General features: G+C 47.4%; 1 pseudogene across 1 annotated transcript; it reads right to left on the bottom strand.

Annotated features, from left to right (window-relative positions):
• Window positions 1-1,594: 1,594 nt before the first annotated feature.
• On the bottom strand, window positions 1,595-11,086 carry LOC308495046 (glandular kallikrein-3, submandibular-like; annotated as a pseudogene). Its single transcript has 2 exons — window positions 10,908-11,086; window positions 1,595-2,186 (listed from the first exon to the last, which is right to left on the bottom strand). The product of its transcript is annotated as a glandular kallikrein-3, submandibular-like (transcript).
• Between the last annotated feature and the right edge of the window lie 458 nt (window positions 11,087-11,544).

Below are 11,544 nucleotides of genomic sequence, written 5' to 3'. Positions count from 1 at the left end.
AATAATATAATGATGGTAGGCAAATCATTTATAACTCTAGTATGAATATTAAAATATAAAATTATTAAAAGTTAGTATAACTAATTTGTTAATGGATACACAACATAAAAAGATGTAAATTGTGACATAGAAATATAAAATATGGGAGGGAAATGCAAAATGTGGAGCTTTGTTATGTGTTTGAAGTTAAGCTGTTATCAAGTTAATATAACCTGCTATGTTTTATGAAAGCTTCATTGTATCCACAAAGCAAAAACCTATAGTAGATATACAAAAGATAAAGGGAAACATAAAGGATTATAAGAAACTACTACGAACAATTATATGCCAATGAATTGGCCAACGTAGAAGAAATTGATAAAATACTAAGAACAAACAACATAACAAGACTGAATCTATAAAGAAAATGGAAAAATCTGAGCAGACCAATTACTAGTAGTAAGGAGATTGAATTAATAATCAAACTCCCCACAACAAAGAAAACTCCAGGACAGGATGGCTTCACTGGTGAATTCTACCAAATATTTAAAGATCAATTAACACCAATATTTCTCAAACTTTCCCCTGCAAAAAGAGGAGGAACTCTTCCAAACTAAGTTTTTGAGTCTAGCATTACTCTGATAGCAATGCCAGATAAGAACACTGAGAAAAGAAAACTATAGGCCAATATTCCAAATGAATATAGATGCAAAAATCCTCAACAAAATAGTAGGAAAACAAATTCAATATTATATTAAAAGGATCATACACCATGATCAAGTGGAATTTATTGCAAGGATGGCTCAACATCCACAAATCAGTCAATGTGATATGCCACATTAACAAAATGAACAATAAAAATCATATAATCATATTAATTCATGCATAAAAACATTTGACAAAATTCATCTTTTCATGATAATTTATGTGAACAAATTGGGTACAGAGGGAAGGTACCTCAACATAATAAAATCTATATATGACCAGCCCACGGCTAACATACTCAGTAGTTAAAAGCTGAAAGGTTTTCCTCAGTTCTCACCCCAACATGGACACACACTTCTTAACGGGATCCAAGGTATCCCGACTAGAAGGTTCTGGTGGGTACCCACAAATTTGGGATCCCCCAGAGTCAGGGACCCTGTGAGTTTAGATCTCCATGAATCCCCAGTCCAAGCAGTCTTAGGTCAGAGTGGTCTTGGGTTCGAGCGGTCTCAGGAGCAGTGGCCAGTTGCTCCCAGCCACAAAGGTCAGATAAGTATGCGGAATAGCAGGGTGCCTTCTTGCCAGAAGATAGGGATGTCTGACAGGAAGATTGTGCTTTGGGGGGACATGAGCATAGGAAAGATATTCTTGCTGCAGAGGTACATGGAGCAGTGCTTCACTGACACAGTCAGCACGGTGGGCACCTGAAGCAGTGGCGCTCCTTTAAAATCTCCATTTGGGACATCTCAGATACTGTGTTTTCATCAACATCCAGGCCAGACCCTCCACCAGCAAAAAACTCACAACTCATTGAAAACTCAGATGATGGTTAGCATTTTTAGCAATAAAGTATTTTTTTCTTTTGATGCTTATCTAGTTTTACTGGGGGTCAGGGACAGGGTGGGGGCATTCAGGGGTTGGCTGATTCAGTCCGGATCTCCTTGATCCAGTCCAGGAAGGGCAGAAGTTTGGTGAAGATGCCAGGCATATTGGGCTGGCCACACTGGGTGTGTCCCTAGGATGTGATTCCTTGAAACACACCATCACTGATCAGTGGGCCCCCTGCGTCACCTACACAGGTGTCCTTGCCACCTTGCAAGTGTCCAGCACACAGCATGACGTCTGTCACCTTCTGGGGGTGGGCTTTGGCACACATATTGTTGGGCAGGAGTTTGAGGCCCATACACTGGAGCTCATCCGGGTATTCAACTACAAATGGATCTAGTGCGATGCTGCTCCAGCCAGAGGCATAACAGGTGCTCCCCCATTAGGGTTCCTGGGTGGGCAGGTCCAGGACCTTCACAGTATCTGTTATCTGGGTGGGCTCTGCCAGGTGGAGCAGCATGAGATCGTAGCTGTAGTCTTCTTCTGCACAGGTGGTGTGGTTCTTCAGGAGGTTCACATTGAGTTGAGGGTGTGGGAAACTCTTACTGACCTGGACCAACTGTGCTGTGTCTTCATTCTCAAACAGGTTGTGGTGACCCAGCCGGAGCTGGTAATTACTGGGGAGAGAGAGGGACCAAGGGAATGAGGAGAGAGGAGGGGAAGGGAGAATGGGCAGGGCAGCATGGGGGCGGGTCCGAAAGGAGAGAAAGAGAAACAAGGAAAAAAAACTGAGCACGAAAGGTTTAGAATCATGGAGAAATAGAGACAGTGAGAAAGCAAAGGAATGTGACAGTGGGAAAGGCAGATCCAGAGACAGAGAGAAACAGACTGAAAAACAGAGAGCTTATATAAAGATTCAGGAAATGAGAAAGGCTGAGGCAGAACAGAGATAGAGAGGTAGCAGAAAGGAGGCAGGACGAGGAGGAGAAAAGACAGAGACAGTGAGAAACAGACAAATGGAAGAAGCAGCAGAGAAAGAACAGAACAAGGGAGGAGAGTGAGAAATAGACAAAGTGGAAAAGGGATGGAGGAAGTAAAGAGAGAGAATCAGCAATAAAGCATTTTTTAATTAAGGTATGTACATTGTTTTTTACGCATAATGCTACTGTACACTGAATAGACTACAGTATAATATAAACATAACTTTTATTCACTGGGAAACCAAAAAATTAGAGTGATTTGCTTTATTGCGATATTTGCTTTATTACGGTGGTCTGGAACTGAACCTGCAATATCTCGGAGGTGTGTCTGTATTTGTTAATTCATTACATATGTCTGTCTTCCCTCTATTCTTACCTTCATTTATGGTCTCTTTCTCTGGGAATATCCCCTCTCCTGGAGATGTGCAACTTCAATTCTATCCCATCTTTCAATGTCACTTATTTTGTGAAGCAGTCCTTGGTCATTATAGCAGAGGAAGAATTCCTCCTTCTTCCAGACTGTGCTGCAAAGTAACCTGTTGTTCCTTATTGTATTCTGACTTTTATCTGTTTTTGTTACTCGTTTGTCTTTCCTTTGATTTACAAACTCCTAGAGAAAAATTGGGTTTTCCATTTTTATGTTCTCCATAGAATTTAGCATTTTACTCCACAGTACTTTTTAAGCTAAGTTTTTGCTGAATGAAATTGTTGAAAGCAATGGGAAAAATCTGGAGTGGCTGAAATAAGCTGTTTTTTTATTTTCTTAACAGTGTATTGATTCTGAATGATAAAATCAGCGTAAAATATTATTGTCATGAGATCTATATTGGAGTTAAATTAGGCCAGTGAGTGCATGGTAAGTAAATACTGATCCGTGGCATTAATCATATGTGTCCTTAAAACATCTCTTTAAAAAGTGATCTCTTTTGACTTTGATATCATTAAATGTCTATTTAGAGATGAAAAATGGCACATCAGGACTTCTACTTCCGGGAAGACGGAGCAGATGTACGTTTCCTCAGTCTTCCCACTAATTACAGCTAAAAACTTTGAATGTCATATATAAAAACATAAGACCCTTAAAAGTAGAGAGAAAAAGGCAGCCTGGCCAGGGACCTTGAGATCCAAAGAATGACACAGTAGTGAGTCCCTGGGTTTTCTTTTTGTCACATTTATCCCAGATTTGGAACTGAAGAAGCCAGACGTTCATGGTGGTGTCAGAGGAGACTGAGGAGGGAGATGCACTCTCATCCCTGCCAGGCGATGGTGAGTCCTCTCAATTTATGGTGCTGGTGACACTATGTGAGGAACTTGGACTTCTGTCTCCACCAGTCAGCCCCTCCGGGATGGCGTCAGAGAGAGCCAGCTAAAATGGAATGTTTATGAAAAATCCAGAATCCTATAGCATGGTATGAAAATGTCCAAATTTCAATTGAAAAAAATTACTCATTATACAAGAACCAGGAAGGTCTCAAACTGAATCATAAAAGGTAATTAGTAGTTGCCAACTCTGAGATGACAGAGATGTTAGAATTATCTGACAAAGATTGTAAAGCAGCCATTATAAGACTTCTTCAATGAGGAATCATGAATACACTTAAATAAAAAACATATAGAGTCTCAGCAAAATATATATTTAAAGAAGAACCAAATGGAAAATTTTGAACTTAAAAAGTCAATAACCAAAATAAAAGGTTGAGTAGATGGACACAACAGGTGAATGGAGGGCAGAGGAGAAGGAATCCATGAACTGGAAGATAGAAAAAAATAAACATTATCCAATCTGAAGTACAGATTGAATATAGACTGAATGACAATGAACCGAGCCACAGGGACCTGTGGGACCAAAGATCTAACATTGTGTCATTGGAGTCCTGGAAGAAGAGAAAGTGTGAGGCTGACAAAATGTGAGCCAAAATAATGGCTGAAAACTCCTCAAATTTGACAACACACATACACTTGCAAATCCCAGAAGTTAAGAGAATCACAGACAGAATAATTACAAAGAAATCCATTCTACGACACATCATAATTAAATTCTGAAAACTAAGGGACAAGTTAAAAATCTTGAAAGCAACCAGAAAAAAAAAAAAAAAGACAGCCAATATCTCATCAGAAACCATGGAAGCTAAAAGTATGTGGCACAAGATTTTTCAAGTTCTGAAAGCAAAGATGAATAATATTGATATGTAACCCCCATTCATCTTAAGTCCCAAAAAGGGACTCTGGAAAGACATGCTTCTATTATTTACGCCACCACCATGATTCAGAAGTTTTCAGTTGTTTTGTTTTTCAAATTACAGGCAGTAGAATGCTATTTAAAAGGCTATTTCATATTTAGTATGCTATTTTAGAAAACCTGGGAAGTTTTTATTTCCACGTGAATTTTAAAAGCGTTTGACTTTGTAGTCTAAAAACTGGAACAAGTTTTACACAGATAACAGTTTTTGTTTTGGAGGAAAAAAATAGATTTCCCTCTAAGATCAGGAGCAAGATAAAAATATCTACTCTTGACACTTTTATTAATCATAGTACTGGAAGTCCTAGTCAGAGCAGTTAGGCAAGACAAATAAATAAAAGGCACACAGGTCATAAAATAACAATAAATGTTCTCTATCTGTGGATGGCATGATATTATATATAGAATATCCTAAAGACTCCACCAAAATACCATTAGAACTAATGAAAGAATTCAGTATAGTCACCAAAATGGCGGCGTGAGGTGAGCCTCTGTGAAGCTCCCCTAGAATTTACAACTAATTGATCAACAATAACTCCACAAAGGACTCCCTGCACAGCAGACAGGCAAGACGAAGAGGCCGACTACTGAATTCACATAAAGGTGGGAGAATCGCGCGAGCGGGGGAGGAGGGAAGGGAGAAGTGCGGAGACGGAGCCGCGCGGGCGCAGGACGCAGACCTACGCAGACCTAGCTCAGTGCTCAGAGCCCGCTGCTCCCGGATCTTCTGCAGCTGCGGGAGAGGGAAGGACTCGGACTGCTAGGGCTCCACTTATGGCCCACAGGGCTGAGGGGGCAGCATATAACACGGCTGAACCCAACGCTCACGGCAGAGACCTCGGAGCAAAGACTGAGGGAAGAAGGCTGAAAACGGTGGTTTAAGCCCTGTTGTGCGGGGCGGCGTGCAGGGTCTCAGCTCCCGCTCCCCACATAAGAACACAGGATATGGTGAGGCCAAAAAGGAACACCCACGGAGCTATAGGTAGGGGAGTCATACCACTGTGGTCTCTCTGGAGGCTGGGTTTACATGACGTGCGACCTGCTGTCCACAACTCTCCCTCACTCTCCTTGGCTTCCCTCCGTAGCCGTGAGAGTTGTATCAGTGGCCAATGGCTCAACGGTTACAGCTGACAGTCAACCAGCCACAGCTGACGGCCATCTACTACCCGAGCCAGCACCTTTCCACATGAGGCTGAGAGCCTGGAAACTGCCCTCTGGGGCTCTGTCCCCACACTCCACGCCTACAGTGTCTCGCCTCACAATCTACACGATAAGCATCTTCCACGAGGGTCCCTGTGCCATATTAGCCTATTGACACCTACGGACGAAAAGAAACGGTAGTCTTAGGAACCAACAATGGTAAATCCCTTCCATCTGGGAGGATACACGCTAGCTTTTTGTCCTGGGAAAGGAGGGTCGCTGCCACTGGCACCTTTCCCAGTTTGTGGTACCAGACCTTTATGGCAGTGCTTGGGGTCCCTTGCATAGTTTCAACATGTAACAGAACAGGAGACCCCATAATAGGCCATAGTGAGAGCACATAGTTTCCCGACAAAATCATCCCGGTATCGGGAACCACCGTATACTACAGTCACTTGCGTTGGCCACTCAGCCACCACCCCTGGCGTCACTTGCAAATCATGAGTCAAACCGGCCCCCCATGGGACTATCAGGTCCAACCATGAACAGTGGGGGCTTTTGACCTGCCAGGGCCAAGTCCATTGCTGCCGTTTCCTTGCTTTCAAGCATGTGGGTGCTGGCAGCAAAATGTTTCCATTCCTGCTGTAGCCTGGCTTTAACAGAGTCTCACTGGTGTTAACTTGTAATTGAATGGGAGCGGCCGTTCAATGTAGCAGAGCTTCTACTGGGGCTGGCCCTCCCTTCCATGGTGTCTCATTGAGGATTCTCAGCATGTCCCATACATGCGAGTCCCAGTCACGCATTGAGGGAGGGTGTTTTGACACCCGGAGACCTTGCTTCTAAAGGCCATTATAGCGTTCAATCATGCCAGCTGCTTATGGGTTATACAGAGCATGAAAGAACTATTGCACGTCCATCCTGGCAGCCCAGCACTGCACTTCTTGCCCCGTAAAATGGGTACCCCTGTCATTTTCAATGACTTGGGGGAACCCATAGAGGGCACACAGCCGTGTAAGAGCGACCACTGTATGCCGATGATTTGCAGCCAGACACGGGGAAGCAAACATCAACCCTGTAGCAGTGTCCACAGCTGTGAATGTGTATATCGCATTGCAGGCCTTAGGCAGGGGTCCAATGTAAGCCACTTGCCAGCGAGTGAGGGGCACCCTCCCTCACGTAATCTGCTGTGTCTCCCAGGGGTGCCTCCGTCTTTGGGGGCTGTCTTAGGCACAGACGGCACAGTCATAGCAGGCATCTGCTATCTCCTGCCATTTCAAAGGCAGACCCCAGCATCTGCTCACCTGCCACATGGTTCGGCTTCCAGCGTGCTGCAATTTCCTGTGCAGCCAATGGGCCACATCAGTGGCAGGAGCCCGTTCTAACCATTGGACTTATGCTAGGACATCTGCTTCATCATTACCTGGGGACACTAAGGGGGAGTGACCTGTGACATGCATTAGAGTCACCTCCTTTCTCTGACCTAGGTTCCAGAGGTCCTGCCACATGGCTTGACCCCACAGTGGACGGTGTCCTACCGACCAGTTTTGGTGTTTCCATGTAGGGAGCGACAACGTTAGGCCCCGGAACACCGCCCAGCTGTCAGTACAAATAACTAGGGGCCCAAGCTCATGGCTGATTACCATCCACACAGCCCGTAATTCAGCCCACTGGCTATTCTGGCCCATCCCAGTATCAAACCAAATGGTGTATGTTTTGGGCTGCACACCAATAGCCGTCCAAACGGCTGCAACCCCTCGGATAGAACCATCAGTAAACCAGGCATCCTCAGAAACTGGGGGCTGTTCTTTGTAGGGCGAGGGCTCCAAGTCCTCCCTTCTAGGCAGAGCGCTTGGCTCAGCCTGGGCTACAAGCTCCACAGGCCCCAGGACCTGTTGTAGCTCTGTGCTCAAAGGGCTTGAACTAAGGGTGCTATGTTGCTCCAAGGAGGCACCCCACTTGGTGAAGGTGGTGGTCTGTGCCACCCCTGTTTTGGGTCCCTGGGTCCATGTACGGACCCACCCCTGGACTGGATAGGTTGTTCGAACAAACACCCTTGCCGTTCCTGTGATGGCTTCTGTGGCTACTAGGGCTGCGTACACAGTGGCCAGCTGTTTCTCTATCAGAGAGTAGCGGACCTCCGCTCCTTTCCATAATTGGGACCAAAATCCCACTGGCAACCGAAGACTCTCCTGCCGTTGCCAGAGGCCCCATCCATACTTCTCTTGGGTTACGTGAACATCAAGTTCAAATGGGCGCCGGGGTCCACTACTTGCAGAGCCTGTGCCTGCTGCACTGCCTGTTTTGTGGCAACGAAGCCTTGCTCTATAGCTTCTGTCCAATCCCATGAGGCCCCTTTTTTATCATATTGTACCAGGGCCTTGCCATTTGTGCTAAATGGGGTACAAACGCCAGGCAATATCCTAGCAGACCCAAATATGTCTGCAGTTGGGAGACCTTGGTCAGCCGGGGAAAGGCTTGTATCTTATCAATAATTGCCTCAGGTATAACCTTTGTCTTATCTGACCACACAACACCCAAAAACTTGACAGATAAGCCAGGGATTTGGACCTTTTCCTCATTCACCGCCCAGCCGCGTGACTTCAGGTGGCAGAGAAGAGAGGGGGCTGCTTGCTCTAAGTCAGAAAGAGAATCTGATGTTAATAGAATATCATCGACATAATGAAACAAGGCCACAGAGGATGGGCGATCCCACGGTGCCAAATCCTGGCCACGAGCCCATGGCAGAGTGGGGCTGTGCAAGTATCCTTGCCAAAGGACTTGAAAAGTCCACTGCCGCCTGTCCCAAGTAAAAGCAAACTGCTGTTGACATTCGGGTGCAATGTCAATGGAGAAAAAAGCATTGGCCAAGTCCACTACATAGTGATGTGTCCCCAGGCGGACAGTCAGACAATCTATCAAATTGTGAATTGAAGGCACTGCAGCATGTAAGGGTGGTGTCACCTTATTTTACTCCCTATAGTCCACAGTCATTCGCCAGGTCCCATCTGGCTTTTTGACAGGCCATACTGGGGAGTTAAAGGAACTGTGCGTTGGCCTCACAGTGTGTGCCTTCTCCAATTCCAATATTGTACAACCAATCTCCTCTTGCCTTCCTGGCAGGCAGTACTGTCGCACTGTTACCACGCACCAGGGCTGTGGCAACACTTGAGGAGGATGGTGAACATGCTCGCGTGTCACCGCTTTCACCACCCAAATCCGGAGACGGAACTCTCCTACCGACGTCTGTAAGCTGAGGCCATGTAGCACGTCCACCCCTAGAATATACTACGGAACTAGGGAGACATAAACCTTGTAGGTACGAGGGGGAAGCCTTCCTATACCCAGTGGTAAGGAAGCGGCTCTCACAGTCACAGTCTTTCCCCCATAGCCATCAATGCAGATTGCTGGTCCGGGGAACAGCTCTGGGTTCCCATAAACAAGACTGCAGTCTGCGCCAGTGTCAACTAGGGCCAAAACCCTCTGCACATTAGAAGGGACCAATGTATGGACAGTTCCACGTGGGGCCTCCGGTCCCTGCTCGTCCCCTCTGACCGGGTACCTTGGCCCCGCCCCTAATCAAGCTGAAAGGAGTCAGCCTCAGGCGCCTGCATGAAGTCCTGGAGGGACACGGGTCGTGCTTTCCCAGACTTCTCCTTTATTCTTCTCTGGAATTCTTCCATATGCAACTGTTTCCTAAGTTCTAGCAGGAGTGCATTAGGTTTTTGGTCTATTATCTCCCGATCGACCCCTGCTGCCACGAGATCACTCCACATCTGTGCGCGTGTTACTCTCTGAGGCCCGCGACCTTGCCCGTTTACCTTTGGTTTGGGCTTCCAGGTCTCAACTGCGCAGACCTCCTGTCTTAACTTCCTTTGCCTCCAGCTTTCAACATCCCCAAGGGTGGCCATGGCAGTTGTAACTTCATGGATCCGTCGCCCTACATAAGGTGTTAGAATAGCAACCAAGGATCCAAAAGCACTCTCAGGTGCAGTATCCAAAACCAGATCTCTCATGCTGGCTGTAAAAAGCTCGTCATCCGGCCCCTGCATGTTAAGGTTAAAAATAGCATGTCTCGTACCCATTTCACGGATAATTTAAGTTCCGTATATGACTGCCATTGACTCACAGTGTCTGGCAGCTTGCCAGCCTGTCCCCATACTGTGCGTACCGCAGCAGTGAGCCACTCCATTAGAGAGTGGTTGCCCTGGTCGTCGGCCAACCGATGGCAGTTCTGTAACCTTTGTCGCAGGGAGGGATGCACTGTCACAAAGGCTAGCTTTTCCATCTCCCCTGGGGAGCAGAGAATGTTGTCTGCTCTCTCATCCCATAAACGTAACAGCCAAGCCGAGACTGGCTCTCCAGGGCTCTGTCTGTACCGCCTCCCCAGCTCCTGCAACTCAGTGGGAGTGTAAGGGGTGTAGGTTGTGAACTGGGTCACAGCTGGGTTGCCGGCAGCAACGCCCCCAAGGCAGAAAGGTTGCTCATGTTTTACCCTTTGCTTCAAGATTGGCTGGGCTTGGGGGTTGGGAGCTACATTATCTCCACTGTGGGGCCCCTCTTCTAACAGGCGGACCCGGGCTTCTAGCGCTTCCAACCGGGACATCTGGTCTGGCACGTGGGCCATTTCATTAAGCGCATTTTCTGTGTTGAGACTCAAGGCCGTGAGGAACATCCAGCCCACGCGGCCCGCTATACCGTTCTCCTCCTCCAGTAACCGCTGGCCTGCAGGGCCATTTCCACGCTGGCCAGAAAGCCATCCATGTCCTCCCACACCTCTTGGGGGTCCAACTCCTGAGAACAGTGGCCACTGGGCACCACACAGTGTGGGGCCACACGTCCTCCTGCGCAGAGTCAGACTCCATTCCTACCTGGTCAGAATCTTGCTCGCCGTGCCAGGTGTCTGAGTGGGTGGAGACCTCCACGGAAGATGAACACACCCTCGGAGCCTAAGGACGCAGCAGATCACCAAAATGAAGGCAACAACGTCCATGGCCAAGAGGGTGGTGTGCCAGCTGGAGGCTTCAATCTTGCAGGCAGACCGTGCCTCCCGATCCCGGTGTCGCTCCTCATGGGCCTCCAGAAGCTGGGCTCTCACACGCAAAAACCGCTCCACCAAGCTTCGGTAGGTTTTGGCCGGCACCGTACCTTGCTTACGAGAATGAACTTTTATACGTATAAACTGCTCCACCATCCCTCGGAGAGCATTGGCCGGCGCCATACCCTGCTCGCTGCGCCATTTGTCGTGCGGGACGGCCTGCGGGGTCTCTGCTCCCGCTCCCCACATAAGAACACAGAATATGGTGAGGCCAAAAAGGAACACCCACGGAGCCACAGGTAGGGGAGTCATACTACTATGGTCTCACTAGAGGCTGGGTTCACACGACATGCGACCTGCTGTCCGCTTTGCTGCCAATCGACCGACTCTCCTCGACTGTCCATCGCAGCCGTAGCCGCGGCAGTTATATCAGTGGCCAATGGCTCACTGGTTACATCTGACGGCCAACTAGCCACAGCTGATGGCCATCGAATCACAGTTGATTCTACCTGAGCCACCACCTTTCCACGTGAGGGTGAGAGCCTGGAAACTACACTCCTGGATCTGTCCCCAAACTCCGCCCCTACAGGGTCTCCCCTCATGATCTACGTGACAAGTGTCTTCCGTGAGGGGCCCTCTGT

The sequence above is a fragment of the Rhinolophus hipposideros genome (assembly GCF_964194185.1).
Source record: "Rhinolophus hipposideros genome assembly, chromosome: X".
In the NCBI taxonomy this organism is placed as follows: Eukaryota; Metazoa; Chordata; class Mammalia; order Chiroptera; family Rhinolophidae; genus Rhinolophus; species Rhinolophus hipposideros.
This window is presented reverse-complemented; position numbering and strand designations above follow the sequence as displayed.